Here is a 21,557-nt window from a genome sequence, read left to right on the forward strand (position 1 = left end):
CAAGGCAACTGTATAATGTAGGGACTGCGAGTAGCAAGTTTTCAGATCCAGGAGAGTTAGCCCGAGAGTTAGACGGAGGCGTTCAACCGTAATCGTCTAATCGCCTAAACCTTTAAGGACTGCCACTACTGCCACTCCTATTTCCTTCAAAAAGATAGGGGGGTGAGTAGGTTCGAGGATCTTTGCTCAACATCTTTGAGCGGAGAATGTTTGCCAGGCCAGTATAGCAGCAGCAGCAGGACCCAAAGTTTGGAATAATTCGTGGGCTTCATTAACGAGATGCTATTGTCACGACACAGATGCCTATCGCATAGATCCCACCGACTCCTCCCACATCAGGATCATGGTGCCCTACCCCCGAGTGCCGGGGCTCGAATGCGCCTAGCTGCTGATGACAACTGGGCGCTCCTAGAGCTCCTCGGTTGACTCCATCTGGCAATTGGTCGACAACGAGTGCCAACTCTACGGCACGCCACATATGACTATCAACGGGAATGCCAAAGGAATATAAAAAGAGAAAATGTGACGAGCGGGGCAATAGGTCACCTAGCAACCGTTTCTACACGGCAGAGAGTTTCGTGAGTGAGCCACTATGTGTGTGTGTCTTGTTTCCTTTTTTTTTATATCAAACTTTCGACCATTCAGTGAAACATCGCCACTGCGGCAATTTTCTCTCTCCTTCATAATCTTGACTCGCCTGTCGAATGGAATTTTCCCATGGACCCTTCTCCCCGCGCCCAGTGTCTGCACACATGCATCCCCAACAATGGATGAAATTTTGAACGAATCGCACAAGCAACGAGTGCTCGAGAGGAATAATTAACGACAGATGTGGGAGGCAGCAACGAGTACAACAATGAGTGGGGGGAGGGAGGACGGAAAGAGAAGGTCGTTACGTCATGTTGTGCACTGGATGAAACCCCCTCACTCGATTGAAATGCACCGGAAAATCAAACGGAAAAAAAGGAGCTAAACAAATTGGACGGGAGACAAGAAAAATTATGAAACAAATAAAACGGAAATGATTTCACTCACCCGATAATAACGATTTGAAAAGAAAAAGGGAACTGAAATCAGAAAAAGAAACGAGCAAACTTTCGACGACAATTAACGATTCAGGAGCGTCACGAGGAGCTTGGAGGAGTTGACGGAAAAAACGAAGAAGTAGAAGAGGTTGTGTCGCGAGCGAACAACAACCATCTATCAACATCGACGACGACAACGACGACGTCAATGCCAGACCGCTGCAACCACTTTGGCCGTCTCGACTAGACTCAATCCCCGTATAAATGTCTTCTAACAACGGCCAAAAAGGAAGGAAGGAAGGAAAAGAAGGGAAAGAGAAGGAGAGAGAGAGAGAGAGAGAGAGAGAGAGAGAGAGAGAGAGAGAGAACAGGAATGGAAGGAATAGATTGATGCGCAAGCGCCGGATGGGTCCGGGAACCCGCCGCCGCACCAAAGTCGATCGATTTCCAACGGGGGAAAAAAAGGATACTTGTTGTGTGTTGCAGGACTGCCCTCTATCGATTCTGAACGGCACTTCCTAACGATCCTTCTTTCTCTCATGGTACGAGTTTCACGCTGGTAACCGGTCCAGCAGCAACTCTCTGCGTTCCGTTCGCTTGGCCGCCACGGAAATCTTTTCCCTTCTGTCTGCTGGCCTCGTTCCAATCTCTTTTGTGTCACTCGTTCTTTAATCCTTCCCGCCTATGCTCCAGATTTTTGCCTACACCTTTCGACTTGGTGGTGGGAGGATGGATCCTAGTCATTAGCAGCCGGAACGCCAAGGAGCGTGTGCAGTGGAATGGTTAGAAGAAGAAGAAGAAGAAGAGAGAAAATAAAAGGGTTTATCTCAAAAGGGAGAAGATGAGGAAGAAGAAGAAAAAAGGAGGATCGATGTGTGTCCCAAATCGGCAAACCGTCCGCCGATGAGGCCGCAGTCGTCGTCGTCGTCGTATTTTGTTGAGTGAGAAAATGAATATCATCCAGCGGAGCGAGGAACGGAAACAAATGACGGGCCGCATCTGCGCCACGTTCAACTGGGCGGCTTGTCTATAGTTTCTATGACAACGGCATTTGCCTGTTCTTCGTCGTTGTCTTTTCTCCCCATATTAGAAACAAAGCACACACACATAGTAGTCGGTTGTATGCAGTGTATCATCGCACGTTACTCTCTTCCCGAGCCGAATAGTATATTATGTCTGTACGGCCTTTTTTGCCGGCCCATTATTTTCCCATGTTGGTATCATCACACCCAGCGGACGGGACACAACCCAGTCGACCCACGGGACCTTGGACCTCAGCATTAGAGAGTGCTGTACGGGCCTTTTCAAGTATCATATATATATATAAAAAGCCTGAACGAATCTCTTGCTAGCCCATGCAGCAGCAGCAGCAGTGGCGGGACAATATAACCCCCCATCCACCCACCATCCCAAAGGATGAAAGAATGGCGCCCATCAAAAAAATCCCGTTTCCAGCGGCCGGGTTGTGTCACCATCGGTTAAGAAGACGCAAGAATGGAAAAGCCAACAACAAATAACAGAAAAACTTTTCTTCTTCTTCTCCTTTTTGGGAGGTTGTGGGGGCAATTTCAAACAACGTTTGGATGGCGGGGAGGGAGCATTCCGCTCAATGGCCATCACTCGACAGAATAATAACCCCCAACCCAAAGAAAAAAAGGGCAGCAGACGGATCGAATGTGTCCTGCACCATCTTGTACGGGTTGGGACTGAGACTGTGGGACACTAGAGAATAATCAGCCAGAAATCTTTTTCGTCATCGGTTGGGAAAAAAAAAACTTCTTCTTTGCCCATGCGAGAAGAGAGAGAAAAAGAAAACCGTCTTTCTCTCTCTTTATTGCGGACGACGATCCCGACGCTTCCAGCATCCGCTTGTGAATGGAGAGCGGATCGATGTGAGCTACGGGTTTGCTCCGACGGCGTCGACATTTGCAATTACATTACCGGTGAGCTGCGCAAGATATATACTACTATTATTACTACTACTACTACACCGCGAACGCTAAAAGTATCTCGGAAACTCTGCCACTTTTGATTATTTGCTCTCACTCGTTCCTCTCCCACTCGAGGGGATAAAAAAGGGGACCGCATAACGATAAATATCAGCCCCGAGAATTTCTCTATGGGAACGCCAACAAGATCACCTGGAGTTTGTCTCCATCAGAGCCGCTACGGGAACTCGGCAGATCCCGCCCGTAGAGTTATGATGGAGCGAACCTTTCATTCGGTGTTGGGTTGGTCCGGCCCAAAAGTTATGAAAATGGACAAGTTGAATACGGGGGCGGAGAACGATGGATGCCCCGGCTGGATGTCCGCCAACCAAAAAGATAACACACGCTCATACGTACATACATTGGGAGAGATACGGCCATTTAAGGACTAGGAAAACAATAGAAATAACCACACACACACAGACACAAGAGAAAAGAAGAAACTTTGACCGAGCATCAAGTCATTCCGCCCCAACGGGATACAAACACAAATATACATGTGTAAGTCTCACCTGGGGAGAATGTTTACATTAAAAAAAAGCCACAAACTTTTTCAGATGTTCTTTTTGTCGCCTGAACTGAAACGCAATGTTATGCAAAGCTGCACCAGTGGTGGGGGAACTCGAAACCTCAAAAGAAAGGGGGAAAAAATAAAGAAGTTTTCTTCTTTTCTTTAAATACAACGTTTCACGCGGACCGACTCATCTTGTTGTTGCCTATCAAAATGAGAGGGGGGAACACAACAACAAGGAAGGATCGGATTTCAGACCCCAAAGGTTTACGACGCTTTTTCATCCTGCCATTTAGGGAACTACCACCACCTTCTTTTGTGGCCGGGACTGGAGGGAAAAAAAAGTTGGGACAGTCCAAGTCCAGATGGTCACAACGAAAAAGAAAAAAAAAGTTATCAAGGGATGGCTTCCAACAAAAATGGTGGCATCGGGATCAAATTCGTTAGCAACAGCACGAAAAAAATACCCGATCGATAACTACTTCCGGAAGGAGAGGGAGAGAAGGTACTATGAAACCTTCGAGGCAAAGAAGTGAAACGGGGCAACGATGTGGCGACCACAATATAAAACGTACATTGGCTGGAAGTAAAAAAAAAAAGGTCTTTCTTTTTTTGGAAAACCAAATAGCCTGGAAAAATAGTCCTGTTTTGTTTATTATTATTATTTTGGATAGGTGGTGGCCTATAAAGTGTCTTAGTGGCGTCAAACTGGATCGTTGGCCTGTCCCCAAAATCCCAATCACTTGCGGTGGTAATCCGTGACGTGCTGACACCATCTCGATTCTGCCACCGAGTTTTGCTCTGCTCCATACAGGATCGTTGTTTCCCAATCTGATCCTAAACACCAATTTGTGTTGGACGGCAGAATGAGACTGCAATTAGGCCGAGCCGTTGGCGTGCAAAAGAGGAGGGGGGAGGAAAGACTTGGCATTGGGGTGTGTCTCTTTACATCTGAAGCCACCTGGAGATTAATCGAACTTGCACTGTCAGTGGGGTGCACGAAAACAGACCTGATGTGGTCATGGACTTTTGGGGCTTTTGCATTTCGCATTGGGTCTGCGTTGAAAGAAAAAAAGTGGCAGCCCAATTCAAAGTGGGTAAAGTCAAACAAGAGTTTTGTGGCAGGACATTCTTGGCAAGTTGAACGTTGAATTTCACTGCCAGCATTGGTCGGAAAGAGTTTGTCCTGCTGTGGATGGGGAGCAAAGTTGAGCAAAGGGAATTGATACAGATTTCCCAGCGATTATAAGGGCAAATCACTTGCAACCGAGGCGTAGGGTTAAAAGTGCCGGTATTGATTTATCAATAAGAGACTGTCGGCAGTTGTTTCGACTCTGCCAAGCGTAGACAATACACACAACATGGTTGGGAATTGGGGAAGGGGAGCTGCTCCAATGGCGATTAAAACACATTTAACAGTTATTTGAATGAACAAACTCGAACGACAATTACCTTTCGGAGTCGAGATGATCGCAGTCGTGATTAGTGACAACAAAATCCCTTATTTTTGGCCTGAAAACTCTTAGAGACGTTCTCGAGCACAGCGCAGCTGACTGATTTTTCTGACATTCAACGAGACCAATGCCTATGCAGTGGCTCTAACCACGTGAAATTCGGGCGCACAATCTCTTGCGCACGCCCAAGAAAGAACAAAAATATCCTTTAGGCGGCTAATAATAAAACCTAGTTCCTCTTTGTGAATACAATTTCCTGGATATATATTTTTATTTGTCGAACAGAAAATAAAAAACACTGAAATGGGTTTTGTATTTCGTTTATTCATTGCCACGTAAACATTTCCAATTCAATTTCTGACGTCGATGACGTCAATGCGCGTTTCTTTGTCTATTTATCCAGGCAAAATTTATATAGTAAAACAGGCCCAGTTAGTTGTTGTACAGCTTTCAATAATAAACATTAAATCTAAAACAAAAAAAAACAAAAAACAAATCCTAACTAAAAGATGGCGAGTGAATTTGGCCGATTATTTGCGTGTCGTCGCATATACTTGATAAAACGTCACGACATTGATAGAACTGGAAATCCCTTTCGTTCTTTTTTGATCGGCAGGAGAGGTGGAAAAACACACACACAAACACACAAAAAGCGATTTGGATGTGTGTGTATATTGTCTCTCTCACGGAGTTAGGCCCTACATGAAATATTACTGACGTCATCAGTCGGGCTTCTATGGACGATAGATTGTCGGCTATTGCGTGTACACACACGTATATATACTCCCCAGCGTTGCGTGTCTACCAGGCTCATCCAATCTCCTCCTCCCCCCCCCTTTCTCCACCCTCTTCACATTTTCTTCTCCCCCACCCCACCAACTCCACCCCGTCCGCCCTATTCGCCAATCAATAATGGTGTATATAACTTCTCTCTCTCTCTCTCTTTCTCTCTGGGCGCTCTATGAGTCCCGAAATGAAACTTATAGAGTTGCCTATGGCGATGCTCTAAGTGCTTATTGAATAGGCCTAATCCTCCCCCCCCCCCTCCCCATCGGAAAAATTGGAATTGCATAGAAACATGTCGGCCTATACGTAATATCATTCAATGAAGAGGAAGAAAAGAGAATTGAATTGAAATCAAAAGAAGAAAAGGAAACGGATAAGTCCTAATATCGGGTCAGTCGTCGATGTGGTGGTAAATCGACGGCGGCGCCACTCGTCGGCTTGTTTGGGCGTCGCGTGCAATTGTGTTCAGCACCGCGACGTCGTCCACTAGAAGGCGTCGGCGCCGCTCCGTTCCTATTGTATAGTTCGCTCAATCGTCGCCATCGTCGTTGCCTTTCATTCCGTTTAGCTGTTCCAAAGTCAGTTGTGCTGTCCGTGTGGAAGGCCAACTGGAAAACAATTGAAATTCGTTTGGGGGTTGGCCAGTGACTGGGTCATTTCAATCTCAGAAAATTTCGAATTCAAAACAGCGTGAGGATGAAGTATAGTCCAGAGACGGATGTGTAAACTCCGTCAAACAGTTTGTGTGTTTTTAGTCTGCTACCACCTTCCCGTCTGGTCAAAAAGAGAGTGCCATATCTTCGACGTCGATGTGCTCTTCCGTTTTCATCCGTTTCTCCGATTCAACTCGAAATCGCCAATTTTACCTGTCGTGATATTATCGATGCAGCGTGATTCATTCGTTTTTGTTGTTTTTATTTTATTGGTTGTTGGTTGTTGTTCCCCTACAGTGTTATTCTCCCCCGTCGGTTGAGTGTAGCCGTTCGTAGATGGCGACAGCTGGAGGTCACGGCGTGAAAAAGGGCTCGGATCGAGTAGAAGAGCGGCACCACCAACACGCGGGGCGAATATTTTAAGGAAATAAGAGAAAAAAAAAAAAGGAGCTGCCCCCCAACTGCTCTGATGGTCGGAATTGTTGGGAGCGAGGTTTCGATCCTGGGCCCCGATGAACGAGCTGCCAGTTTCTGACGACACACATCTCCCCGTCAGTGTGGGGTCGATAAAAGGGGAGGTCTACCAAAGAGGAAGAAGAGCTGGGGAGGGGGGGAGGCGGAAGAGGGTGGCAATATAGGAGCCGATCCGACCTTGGGCGATCGCCTAGTCAGAAAACAAGGAGCCGTACTACGCTACTACTCTACTCCACTGCTCCTACTCGGGTTAGATTATTACCCTGGACATTTCTTGGGGCCTTATTGGTGGGCCCAAGCAACTTGGGCCACACACACACATCCAGGAGGAGAGACCATCCATTCTCCTGGAAGGAGCCAAGATCCTAGAAAGTTAAGAAAACACCCCACACACACACACACACATGCATAACATTGATGATAACCCGCTCCGACTACCAATAAGGCCGGCCGAGAGACGTGCAGCGCGGGATCTCAGAAAAAGTGGTGCCTGGAAGAAGAACTGGCAGCGCTGGACCCGATCGTGCGCGACGTCAGACCAGACCCTATCTGCCGCTGCCAGAATTGCCACAGTGCGCCAGTGTGTGTCCCTGTGAGACAGTAGTGTGTGTGCTGTGTCCTGGTGGTGCTGGTGCATCTGTGTGTGCGTGTGTGTGTTTACTTCCTGGCTCCTGAACAAGCAGCAGCAGCACAGACACCGGGACTAACGTTCAAACCCCTTTTTTGGGGGGTTTTGTTTTTATCTTTCATCATTCCCCAGTTTTCTTCTGGGGGAGGCCATTTGTGTGTGTGCGTCGGTGTAGCACTGGCTCCTGTGTTATGAGTCACACTGTTTGATTACCCGTTCGTTCGACACGGGTTCGTTTTTAAGAGCTAAGAGAAACGTGTCAACACAGACGCCGATCGTTAGATACTCGGCAGGTTTTTTCGATAATAAAACGTGCGCATCGCCCAGGTTTTTCCAGCTGTTTTTCTGCTAGCACTCACGGCCTAGGCAGGAGTCGGCTTACTCTCCTTGACGACGAGTCAGTCCCGCAGGGATACCCGCGCCAATCGTTCAAAAAAAGGTTGCTGGGCCAGCCGCAGAGGTGCGACGCGAATATCTAGACATGCACAGGAGGTACAATCAGAAGAAGCGTCCGACATGCAGGAAATAAAGAAGAAGAAGAGCCAAACTCTTTTGCCCGTGAAATAAATAAAAAAATAACCGCCAAACCAATCAGTCTCGACGCGTCGTGTTTTTTTTCGGACGCGGTGACGACGTCCGTGTTGCCCAACTTTCAGTCCCGCCACCACCGCCGCTGCCGTGCGTGATCGTGAAGTTTTCTCCAGTGTTGTGTGTGCTGTGTGAAGTGAATTTGGAGAAGAAAAAGTAGAAAGAAAATAAAAGAAGAAATAAAAATATCTTCTCTTTTATTATTCCACCGTGTTGTCGGATTGCACTTGGCACGCCACCACACGCATCGGTGTATAGCCTTTCTTCGAATCTCTCTCTCCTCTATTTATTTAGTTGGTGGTGGAATATCTTGAAAACGGACCACAACCAAATCAATTCAAAGACACACAAAAAAACAACTTGAACGAAATTAGACGTGTCCATGGCGAACCCACGGTCTGGAACTAGTCAGAACCATCGGTCTCGTCGCATTAGCTATGTCTCTACTTAGCGTTACGGGTAAGTCTCAACTCGATCAAATCTCGACTAGTTTATCTGTGTGTGTATTGTTTTTGTTGTTGCATCGACAGTGCTGTTTGCGGCCATCAATCGACACTCTAGTCATGACAACCTTATATAGTATAGGATGTCGGCTAGATTGTGTAACAGACGTGCAGTTAGAAGTGAGAGTCGTTTTGCGTCACGTACGCCAGCGATACATCCCAAACATGCCAGCCAAATGGTGTAGATAGATGTGTACACGATCTATATCTAAGGCTACTGCTCTCCTTATAACTGTAATTCGCCCATGGTTTCGCCGGAAATTCCCCGCGGCTCCTATTTTCTCTCAGCGTTTCGGCGAACCGTTGGCTTTGATTGACACAGCCGTCCACAATCTTTGACGTAATATAAGAAACCGCAAACTTTTACAAACAAACAAAAAGGTGGGAAAAATCGTTGGCTTAGATTTTTCGGAAGGTTTTGAAACGTTGAGCTAAATCATGCAGAGCCGTGATGTCATCACGATGAGACTCCTACTACTTCCGGCTTTTAAAAGGGGACCGGCATGATGTTGGAGGCGGACATTTTTTCGGCTCGGCGTGCGTGTGTCATTTGAATCTTTTGGTGTCAAATGATACGCACCCCATAGGCAAAACAACAGGAGACAATATACCAATGGAACTAGAAACACACACACAGAGCTCGGAGTTTCTGACAAATCTAAAAAAGGAGCTTTGCTATAGACTATACGTCTATATACTACCAATCTATAGCGTGAGGAATAACAAACAGCTGGGTGCTGTCGATCGATGATCTCTCTTTCCCCATACACTATAGACCATGAGCTTCTCTCACTGCTGGAGCGCCAGCAAAAACCCCCCCACAACGCGTTATCGACCGTTCAATCGGCTGCGGCCGCCACACAGTACAGCCAGCAACGGGTCCGAGAGGCCCTGTATGCCTTGCCAGCTGTGTGTGTGTGTGTGCACACTATTACGTATATAGACCTCTCTCTCTCGAGTTGCCGGGATTGTCGTCCCGAGGGCTCAGAAACAATCAGAGAACACACTCCTATCCCCCCCTTCCGCCTTTGTCCCTCCGCTTTCCTCCGATCCGGCCATCCCTGTATACTCGGTCGCATCAGGGTCTCATTCTAGTCTCTCTATACATATTACTATTAGATTTTCTTCTTCTTCTTTGGTCGCCAATGAATCTTTCACTCCCCACCGATCCTGCCGCGCACGAGAATAGAAATCCAGCAAAGAAGAAGCTCGGAGACAAATCAACTAAAAGATGCTGGGGAATTGAAAGCGCACAAAATAGACAAATAGGAGACGTCGCAGTTGAATATATAGTACCTAGACACACAACCGATGGAAACTTGTTAAGTGTCGCTAAAAATACACGGAGTGGGGGGAGCAAATAAGAAATGCTGGTGAGTGAAAGGTTAAAAGGGAGATGAGCCGTTGGGTATCTAGAAAAAGAAAAGAGTAAAGTTTTTTTATTTTTTTAGAACGTCATTAACATATAAAAGCCTACTATATAGTAGCCATGCGTGCTGCTGGGCTTATAATACATTGGTGAACATGAAAGAAAAGGTAAAAAGGTTGTAGGCAAGAAGCGGTGGCCGGTGAAAAAATGTCAATAAATATACACGAAGAAAAAGAAAACCAGGATCCGTCAAAGTGGATTCACGTCTATTTAAAAAAAGATGGACGAACCAACGAAGAAAGAATAAGACTCTTCTTCTGCGTTGATATACTAGGACTAGTCTCTCATCTCTCCTTCTATATAATACACATTATATCTAACATATAAATAAAAGAAGGATCTCTCAACTTGCAGCCGCGATCCTGAAACTTGAGATAGAAAAGTGTGTGTGAGAGTCGCGCGCGATCGTTAAGACGCCCGAAATCGATTGATAAAATGTTGACTCGACGAATACAACAGCTCCTGATCGCTCCTGATGATGCCCAGGATGACCGGCGGCGGCCACTGGATCCTGGCGACTCTTGTCCTGTATAACCTAGTCACATGTGTGTGGAATGGTGTGACGCCAAAAGGAACCTGATAGGCCTTATATGTTTTGATCCCGAAACGAAAAAATAAAAAGGTGAAGGAAAGAAAAACCCCATAGAAAGAAGGGTATGGGTCCCGAAGGGCCAATTTCCACACCCAAGTTCTCTGGCTCCTAATCGGTTCTTGCCATCTCGACGTCCATGTCCTATGTTTATATATAGCCCCCGTATAACACTTGATATAAAAGACTATATTTGGGATTATATGTCTTGTGTCTCATATATATAGGCTGGCTCCTGGCCATTAGGACACCCTACAAACTATGAATGTATATACGGATGGATTAGATGCTGGAGCAAGTGCCTACTCCTCCTTCGCGACTCTGATCCTTGCGCAGCGCCTGGCGAGATCCTCCTCGCCAGCGCTCCTGAAACAAAAGAGCGAGACGAGAAGTGCGTCTGGTGCGCGCTCTGTATAGATTGACACACTTTGTCTGTGCTGCAGAGAGAGAAAAAGGCGACAAGATCCGTCGGCTAGATTATTATCACGCACGCAACATCGGCGTCACGTCCGGAGACGTATCTCTTATATACTACTACGTACATTTGATTTGATTTCCGGTCAAAGGGATCATCTATATAAAATTCGGATTTCTCTATTATATATATCGTTCGTTATATGATGATGTCATCGGGCGATTGCACAGCAGTCTGGTGTCGACTGGCCTCGATGATGGATTTCCGATTTGAGGATCCTCCCTCTGCTGTCTCAATTCGCCCACTTTTCTTTTTTCTTCTCCCGTTCTGTACACATATTGGATGAATTTCGTTTGATCAATGCCCACAGTTGGAGCAGGCCAGTAACATCTCGAGCTCTTATTTATGTCTAACTGCTACGGTCCTATATGTAAAAAATAAAAAAAAAAAGAAAAGAATTCGGGAATATTTTTGGCGTCTGAATGTATATCCCATCACGCACACATAGCCGCAAGGCTATCGCTCTCTTACCATTCAATCCAGACGACCTATAAAAACATATGGTCCATTTTCTTTCCATGAAAGAAAAAATTCTATTTTGTTGTTTGGTGATGTGTGTGTTCACTCCCCCCCCCCCCCCAGCCCAGCATTGACCAAAAAAAATATCCGGAATGATTTTTTTTGTTTGTCCGTCCGATCCAGACGAGAACAAAAAATGTTTCCGGGTGGTGGTGGTGACGTCCAATTTCTTATTTTTTTCTAATTAAAAAATAATTCCGTAATAATAAATATATACACACACATATCGGATATAACTGAAAATAACTTTCGAGTGCGTTGTGTTATCTCTCTCTCTCCTCGTGTATTAATGTCGATATGCACATTTACAGCACGTACTGTCGTGTCGGGAGTGCTATGCTGCTGGGATGTGTATTATATTGTATGCAGAGAAAGCGGTGAGAACCCGCGCCCGATCAATAAGTTGGCGCTCGTCTCTTCTCTCGCTGTTTATATATCAATAATAATAGTTGAACAAATGTTGGCTCAGATAGACCTTAGACACAACATAAAAACAACCCTGCCATCTTTTTTTCTTTTCTATCAACCATTCATCTATAAACCGAAAACAAAAAAGAAGACTATAGTGCAAATTGAGTCTATATATAGTATAGTCTATTGATGGGCCACTGTACAGCAATCATAGCTCAAAGAAGTGGAGTCTGATGACATCAACTGGTAATAAAGGGCAGAGGAAAAATTGAGATCGAAAGTTAAAGTATGACAAACTAAGGCCGAATTTTTAAAAAGTATTGCATCCCCATTTAAAAACATTGGACATCAAAGTAGCCGGGTTTACGATCTCATTAGCTTTGGTCGTGTGAAAGGCGGGTGTTTTGTTTTTAAACCAATTTAGGAGCCGATTAGCTATGAGGCAACAACGTGTAGATATTTGACTGTATATTCATCGCGTATGACAAATGAAGGAAGGACTATCGCTGATGGGAATTCAGGGAACTAAATTTCATTTGATAATTTAGACAGAAGGGTTTCAAATGAACTTTGCATCGGTTTGACTTGTTTTCTCATCGGATTGTTGATAGTTTCTTATTTAACGAACAATATCGAGTGAACCGACCGATTGCGCAACCATTGCTCCTGGCGGTGATTCGCCATTCTCACTGAAATTTAACTGCTGGCGTATTAATCCGATCCATATTAGACTTGATTTCTCGGCATATTCTTACAGCCATCAATTCCAAGTGTCGTGTTCATTGTCCAGTAATCAATTATGATGGCCACGTGAACGTTGAATAGCAGTCTGATTACTACAAAAGAAAAAGGCCCAAAAGAAAAAAAAAAGCTTTCCTTTGAATTTCGCGTTGGCGAAATAAATCTATAAGAGATTGAAATCCGCGGTGCCTAGGGGCCATCAAATAATTAACAAGGTTGTCACTCCCCAAGGAGTTTTGTAGGCATACACTTGCAATTATAGAATGATGAGTTTGTAAGCTCATTTGATCATCTCATCTGAAGGTATTCGCTATTACATTTCAAATTTGATTCCATCATTAAATATTCACATTATACTCCTTTATAAACTGCGTAGTGTTAAACAGAAACGCCCACATACACGTCAAGCATTTCACTCAGAACGCTTATAATTTAGCATCCAAGAAATTCAGTTCCCCGAGTCTGAAATAAATTCACTTTTGCAAACGAGATTCGAAAGAAAATGAAAAAGGTCATCAGCATTAAAGTCAAAGAATGTTACATTTTTAAGCATTTCTTGTTTATTTACTTCTTCCGACGGTGGGTGGGTAGGTGGGGGTAAGAATAAGGAGGAGATCAAACAAGTAGCCGTGGAAGGCGCGCACGTTTCGATGGCGAAGGAGTTGATGGTGGTGGGGGTTTTAGGCTATAAAGACGCTCCCACGCTCTGCAGGGCGTCGCGTGCCTCTCTCTCAAACTTGGGTGGGCCCAGCAACAGAAAAGCGGATCAGTCCAAAGTCAAGAGCGACTCCAAGAGGACCGAGAAAAAAGTCTCTTTTTGCTTACCTCCTCCTCCTTCTTCTTATTTTTAGATTTGAAAGATTTGAACTTTTCTATATACTACTGTTGAACGTGAAACTATATACACGTCGACTTAATAATAATACGTGTACTTACTGCAAACTTGCCTCCCTCGCATTCTCTATAGAGACTTGGACTGGTTGGCCGAACTTTTGGCTTATTTATTCCGCGCGCCATCGACGTATGCGAACATACGCAAGCAACTTTGATTTGCTATACACACATCAAACAAATCAACTAGTTTTCTATTTAGACTTTTCATTTAGGGGTTTATAATAATCTAACAAACTTGGTCAAAGTATATTTTCTTATACCTGTCCAACTTGTGGGAATCATGAAATCAGGTAATCCCGACTCTTGGTCATTTGACTTTTGATTCATCAAAGAATTTATTGGAACCGTTTAGCGGCCAATCAAATAAGTCAAGTTGTAGTGCATATAATTAGCGATTTCTTCCAAAGTCGTGCCAGCCCAGTGGCAGGAGCACTTGGCGAAGAGGTTAGCGACCCATTTGCCCAAGTGTTTTGCTGGGTTTCAGAAATGAAAGCGAACGACAAGTACATAGGTAGCAGCCAAGTATAGTATAGGATTGAGACGAGGTTCTTGTTCATTCCGCTCTGCGGGCTCCTCCTTCTCTCATCTCCCATCACCAAGAATGAGAGAGATCCTTCTTATTCCACTCACGGATGAAACGAGGCCGCGCGGTTCAACCACCACCACCGCCAGCCAAGATGTTTCCAGCAGCAGCTAAGAAGCGGAGGGATATATGAAGTTGACGGCCAATCTCGGCCCTATATGCACAACACACACAGCATCTTATAGGATAGCCTACATCTTCCTTCCATCTCGTCGCTCTCTCTGGCAGGGGCACTCGCCATCCGCGAGATGGATGAGTAATCCAATAGTGGAGCATGATAGCCTCCTATAAGAAGATATAGGCTCGTCGACCTGTCTAGACTATAGAGAGAGAAATCGAAAATCTGATGAGATTTATTATTCAGCTGATGGAGAGATAAACATCAACTCGTTGTTATAGATTACCGTTATGTAATATCTATTCATTCCGGAGTTCCGTAATTATTCATATAATAACAAGGGCGATCTCGTCTTGGCTTCATAATAACGTGGATTTGTGATTTTAATTGACGTTGGTTTTTCGTTTCTGCTGTTTTGAGTATTACGCGCCAATGTCGTCGTTTGGTTCTCTGATTATTATTCATCACGCCGATACTATGTATAATGATGTGAATAGTTGTGCTGCTGCTGCTGCGCTTCTCTTTATTCTTTTTTCGAGCTGTTTGATCAATGTGGAGCATCGCTGACAGACACGGGAAACGATAGAGCGCAATCCGGACTCCGGAGAGAAAGAAACAGCAGAGAAAAAAGGTCATCGGGAGCGTCTCCAGCAGCAGCATACAAAACAACGTCCGCTCCATTTTTATTATTGATCTAAACAACGATGCATAGTTAATGTAGATATCGGAGAAGAGTCAAGGACAAGATCATATGGGATGTACTACACAACAGTCAACCGGACGGTCGGGCTATCGGGGTGTCGACGTGATTTATTGACGAACCCACCACCCAGCAAAGAATATAAACAGCACACGGCGCTGGTAAAACAGAAACTCTACAAAAACCGACAGTCGAAAAACGACATCGACCGGTGAATATTATAAACACATCCGCCATTGATGGGCATCAGCTGAACGTTTTGTGGGGTTTCGCTCCCGTTTTCTTTTGTCAATTTCAACGTCGAGGAGCAGAAAAAGTAAAAGCTAAAAACACGCAAACACAGATACTCGTCCAAAAGAACCGCGCATTAAAGTTGACCAATTTTTGTTTTCGTTTTCAAATTTTCGCGGGTTATTGTGTGACTCCCGAGATGTCGATGATTTATACAAAAAGAAAAGAAAAAAATAGATTTTAAAGACTCCCGCAGAGATCAGTATATATCCCTCCGAGCTTTTATTCTCTCTTTTGTCACAGTTGTGATCACGCGGGACTGCATAATAGAATTCACGCGAGACGTCGTCCGCGTTTTGGAGCTGCCAAAATAAGAAGAGACGAAAAAAAAAAAGCCGCAAACAAAAGAGGAGGTAGTGCAGACGGCGGTCTGTCCATAAAATATAAATCAGAAAATAAAAGAAAAAGGGATAATATATAGAATGTGCTGGGAGGAGGAGGAGGGATCTTGTGTGTGTTGAACAGAAGGAGAAACAGCCGACGTGATTGAAAGAATCGAAGGCAAAAAAGAAGAGCATATGGATGTGCAGTGGTGGTGAACCGGCGGGAGGGGGCTATGGCTATGGCTGCTGTGGCTGACTGCTGTACGCAGCTATATTATATAAGAGATCTAGCACGCGTCGTATAATAAGAAAGAGGATAAAGGGAAAGAAGAACCAATACACCAGCAGAGAGAGAGCGCACATCAGTTGCTGCATGTATACAGCCAGGATGGTATATAATATCGACGGCGGCCATTTTGCATTAAAGAGAAATAAATGAAAAACTCAAAAATTCGGTTTGCCGCATCAGTTGGAAAATTCAAAAAATAATAAAAAAGAGAATACAACGTCTATATAGTGTACAATATAGGGTTCCGCCCTGCATTTATTGGTTAGAAAATGTGTGTGTGTTTAGTATATTCAACATATACGTACATGTAACCGGGGGGAGAAAAAGAAGATAAACGCGGGTTGCGCAAGCTGGATGGGGGAAAAAAACGAACGAACGAAAAGAGTCTCGAGTTCCGTAGAGAATAGCCAACGAGAGAGAAAGGGGTATATGTGTGTAGTAGAGAGAAGAAGGGGGGGAGGGAAATCTTTATGTCAATAATATGCGTCAGAAGAATTTCAGACGTGCGCCGTAGGATTCTCCACGGCAACCCGAGCGCGCAGCGCAGCTACACACACACAACGGGCGGCGACTATGAGAAATATCCCGCACGTTGTGTGGCCGCTCGCTCGCTCCGTCCCTCGCAACGTAACCGAAGCGAACGTTTGGAGAGACAACATTAGCTTTTAAAGTACAAATAGTAAACACACATCACAGCACAACCACCGCCGCCGCTATTAATATAATAATACAGACCAAGACATTTTGTTAACTATAAGTGTGAGGTATACTCAGAGACCTTTATTTCGGCACGGACCCAAATAGACTAAACGTCAAATGATCGGGACGGATTGAAAATCTGATAAAATATCGGAACTAATTTTTATTTGGAGGGTTGCCTTTCCCGCTATAGGAGAGTCAAACTGATTAAGTCAGTAACATGTCACGACCAATCGATTTCCACTTGGATGAGTTCTATATTATCCCGACAACGTCGACTATTTATTAGCGGGGCCCGCCCTTTTGTGACATCCTCCATATCAGTTGAGAACATTATATAAGACTCCGGGAGAGTCAGCCAACTATGTACTCCCGGCGCTATATACTTTCAGCGGTCCTTATAATATGTGTGTGTGTGCAGTTAGAGAGGATCTTTCTGTGCTGTGTGGGTGCTTATTCTCCGGCTGTGTGTACCGAGTCCTATTGTGTGTGTGCATAAAAGGCCCCTTTTACATCCTTTATATACATACACATGCTGCTGTTAACCGAGGGGTCGGCAGCTCAAAAAAGTACAAAAAATGGTGTGCCTTTTTTCCCTTTTTATATGTAATTTTTAGCGCTTCTCGCCCCTTGTTTATCTTCCGAAACCTCTACTCCCCCTATTTCCTTTTTCTTACCCCTCCTAGCCCTTTTTTTCATTTCGTTCTTTTTTTGTCTTTATTTTATTTCTTTTTTCTCTTTTTGCCTTTTTTTTGTTGCACTATCCCCTTTTTGTCTTTCTTGTTGCACTGTTTACCATTTTCTTTGCACAAACGGTGAAAATGATAAGGCTAAAGCTAGGTTGCCAATTTTTTTTATTTCTCAAGTAAATTCAAAAAAAGGTTAAGTTGATCGGTTGTCGATTCTGACAAGCGAAGGGACTTCTCTTCGTCCAAAATAGGCATAGGGACACTGCATACATAATATTTACACGGGAAATACCCGTTACTTATCATTGCGGTCTCCTCAACTTTTCCTGTGACAGTTCCATCAGACCGTTGGATGTTAAACCAAGAGCAAAGAGCCTGAACATCGCAATTTTCCCCAGCTTCATCCCACCTCCATTCAGAAACAAACCTCTCATTCGTTCTTCCGTTAACATGAGTTAACACTTCTATTCTACCAAGGAGATAGTCGTCTCTTTCGATCGTTTCAAAAACACACCAATCGCCTTGTTGGATGGCTGCTTTTTCTACTGTTGTGACGTGTAAATGCCGTAAATCCGGTGTGCTTGCAGGTTGCTTAACGCGGATTAGTCGTTCGGAACTGCGTGTTGTTACTGAATTTTCCAGAAGCCAGGTGATGGTTTGTTTGAGAACTGTCCTTGTGTTACCAGCATTACTGGTAACCAGAGCGTATCGCGTTTCTTCTAGATTGGAGGTGTGCGCATCAGAAAAATCTGTTTTGAAGGATGCATTGTTGACTTTTCCTAGCAAAGACTCTTCAAGAACCTCACTTTGTAGAGTAGACAGTACGGACGGAATTGTAGAAGGCGACTCGGTAGTGGCTTCTGTTGCCTCGCAATCGTCGGATTCATCAAGTAACGTGGAACCATGCAAATTGCGAGGATGATGACCTGCAGTAGAGGGGACTATTTTTTTCTTCTTGGCATTTGTCGGATTGAGCTGTTGACTCAAATCATGTGGGAAGTCAAATTTATCCTTTCCTTTGGCACGTAAGCCTAAATAAATTTGTGATATAGGCAACGTATGTGCAAGAGCGTTGAGAATTTCACTATTTTATATACCTAAAGTAGCCAGTGCATTCTCAGCATCGTTTCGTGCTCTTAAAAGGACATCATTGATTTGCTCTATTCCTGGCATCGTAAATCTTGGGTGGCTTCGCGTGTCTTCAAACGAACGCGTAAACCTGGGGAAATTGAGACCATCTTTTACTCCTTTTGCAGTTAGGGCACTATGTGCATCGACCCTAGCAAAGCGTGTTACAAAGCAGTCCCTAGCTGTAAAATTGACTTGGGTAGACCCCGAGGAACTAAGAGATCGAGCAGACCTGCAAAAATATAGATTATAATACGGAGTGTTGTAAAGGAAGCATTAAAATAACCAACCTAAAGTAACTTTCCGCTGGCTGGCTGCTGATATGCCATGGTTTGAAATCTTCTGGTCGGTCAGTTAACTCAAGAATAACTAGCACAAGGCAATGGGCATTGATCTCAGCCGAAAGGTAACAGTTTAAAGTTACAAAATTCTCGGAGAGTGTGTACATTTTGTCACAGCAAATCCAGTAGCGCCATAAACGAAAACTGAATACGACAAACCAAATGCGGTATATTCTTTCTTCCGGATCCAATTGTTTATCGAGGTAGCTCGAGGTAACAAAATGCATTAGTTTGAGGTAGAACTGTGTTCCTTCAGAATCTATGCGCACAAATAGGAAGCGTTATTGATTGTAACGATTGCTTATAAAAAGTCTGGCAAGGTACAATAAACCTACTGGGAACATTTTCCTTCAACAGCTTTCGAACGTGCGGTTGGCACAGTCTCTCACATGAAGCATAGTTCATTTTGTCTTTAGCGTTTAAATCCTCCGGCTTCAACAGATGAACGTCTTTACCAAACATCTGTAAAAGGGATTTCAAATGTGCAACACTAGCTATTTTATTGCCAATTGCCAAGAATTTTTCGGCCCTTAATATTCTGGCCCTCATTTTGGCAGCTATACAAAAAAATTTTGTGATTTTATTTAAACTGGGGCATAAAAACGTTAACAAAAGTAGTACCTTCGTGGATCGTGTCTTGATTCGAAATACCTCGGCAAATACGATTTGCGGCCCAAAAAGGCCATAACTTTTTTAATGAATACATAAAGGCCTCTTCTGTACTACACCCTGTAAAATATTGATTGTAAATTTAACATTTTATTGGAAGCGGATGAAATGTTATACTTTTTGGAGGTTTCTTCCCTAGCTCCAAGTCTTGTCGCTCCATTTTGAGCTCTCTTGCGTCGCCATCCGCTGAATAGGAGAGCATAAAAATCCCTTCTGCTTCTAAAGCTGCTGCAATGGTCGCTTTCCGCGCTTTCACATCTTCCGTAGTGAATCGGTTATCACTAGCAAAACTACAAATGCGTAAACCGGGAACATCAGCTAGGGGTTGCGCCATAACGACGACCACAACGGACGCCCGAGGAAGAGTTTCAAACAGGTGGACGATATCTGCAGCGTTTTTCACCTTTGCCAAATTAGCGTTGCGCAAACCATTTGGTTCCATCGGCAGGCTGAATCCCATTACACTGTTGGTCCCACTATCATATTCCCTTCGGCCTACTATTGCTGTCGCATCTTCACATATGCACACCGTTAAAGGCAAGTTGTTCAAAATCAAAAATTGTTTAAGACCTTTCACATTAAGTGTGCCTTCGGGAACTGAAAAATCATACTTCTTTATTTGATTTTGAATAGTGCGAACGCTGGGGTAAACTCCGGGGAAATTTTCACATTGCATTTCATAGAAACGTCTTCCTCCGGTGAGGAAAGCAAGCATGCAAAACGTGTTCAACACATCGTCGCGATACCTAAATCCATATTTCTTTTTGCTTTCCATTGCTTTCCTTTGGTCATTGATCCGATCCAGCAAATTTTTCTTTTCTTCACTGAGAGTAACGGCTGGAAAGTTACCCTCAGTTACTGAAAATTCACAGTCGGCGCTCCTTCTGTTGGCTCATTGATTGGCAAGACGGGCGATTCGTTGGCCGGGGCCGGGGTTACATTCGGCTCAGCTCCGATTGCAGGCACCGATCTGTGACACATTCTCAAATGGTTGACAAAGTTTGTTGCTAACTTCCAACAACCGTTCGCTTCGTAGACTTGGAAAGGTTTGCGAATCTTGCAAGCAGTACACGTAATTCGGGGATTTATCAAGTCAATTTGGCACTGCGACGAATCATATGCAATGTCATATTGCGTTTTTTCCAACCAACTGAAAAGATAATCAGCTAATGTCTTGCCTTTTCTCATAAGCGGTTGTGAAGATTGTTGATTGGTAACTTGCGTTGCGTCAGAAGACGGAATTGATGTGTGACTCCCGGTCGCATTGCTGGAGCCAGCCGTGTGTTCCGTATTTGAAGGAGTAGATGAAGATGAAGTAGAACTTGTCAATCGCGTATCATTCCCGTCTTCTAACCGATGTCGTTTGTTACTACTACCGTCCAGCGAAACAAACTTTCGCTTCCGCTGATCATACTCGGCAACAATTGTCTTCGCCATGTCAACAGCAAGCAAAATTGCCGAGCGTTCACCAGGGAAAAAAATAAAATCGCATGGGTCATCGGCGAACCACTCGCCGAAAGTCGCCGTTCTCTTCTGGCTGTCCATCTTGACATGGCGTTCCTTTTTTCCCAAAGTGGAGCGCACACATTCTTCGATTTCTTGCACACCGGTTGCGCAATTGAAATTGGCTAGAGTCCTTGCATTATTATATCCAGTAAACCGAAAGATATTTTCAACGTGAGTGTTAAGCTCAATACCTCGTTGTTTTAACACGTTAAAAATATCTTCCTCCAAATTACTCTTAGCCATCACAACTAATAAATCCCTCACTTCACTATTTAAACAGTAGTCCCAACGTGTGGATCAGGATCAAACACTACGCCAGAAACTAAGTTGATGAGTCCAGCTGGTGTTGTTGGGCGTATTCAACAAAATCAGCTGACAGCCCTTAGGCCCATTTCCATGATTTGCATCAATTGCATTTTATGGAAAAGTTTTTCTTTTCCGTAACTTTTCCCCCTTTTCTTTGTCTTTTTACCGGATTTTCACCTTTTCTATCTATTTTTTCCCTTTTCTTTATCCTTTTTCCTAAATTCCCGCTTATTTTCCTATTGTAACA

At 44.2% G+C, this 21,557-nt stretch overlaps 2 protein-coding genes across 9 annotated transcripts in view; one reads left to right on the forward strand and one right to left on the reverse strand.

The window, feature by feature from the left end:
- Positions 1-5,131, reverse strand: part of LOC124310830 (serine-rich adhesin for platelets-like) — a 30,609-nt gene extending 25,478 nt beyond the window's left edge. For 2 of the 8 annotated variants that reach the window (XM_046774883.1, XM_046774882.1), the window contains exon 1: positions 4,977-5,130. The gene's annotated coding sequence lies outside the window, so the exon portion shown is untranslated. Of the gene's footprint in view, positions 1-4,976 lie in introns of all 8 variants that reach the window. The other 6 variants (XM_046774885.1, XM_046774887.1, XM_046774884.1 and 3 more) reach the window with 5 other exon arrangements.
- The window catches only part of LOC124310854 (tyrosine-protein phosphatase 99A-like), a 691,797-nt gene that overhangs the window by 516,950 nt on the left and 153,290 nt on the right, over positions 1-21,557 (forward strand). The window lies entirely within an intron of this gene.

The sequence above is a fragment of the Daphnia pulicaria genome, chromosome 8 (genome assembly GCF_021234035.1).
Source record: "Daphnia pulicaria isolate SC F1-1A chromosome 8, SC_F0-13Bv2, whole genome shotgun sequence".
Taxonomy (NCBI): Eukaryota; Metazoa; Arthropoda; class Branchiopoda; order Diplostraca; family Daphniidae; genus Daphnia; species Daphnia pulicaria.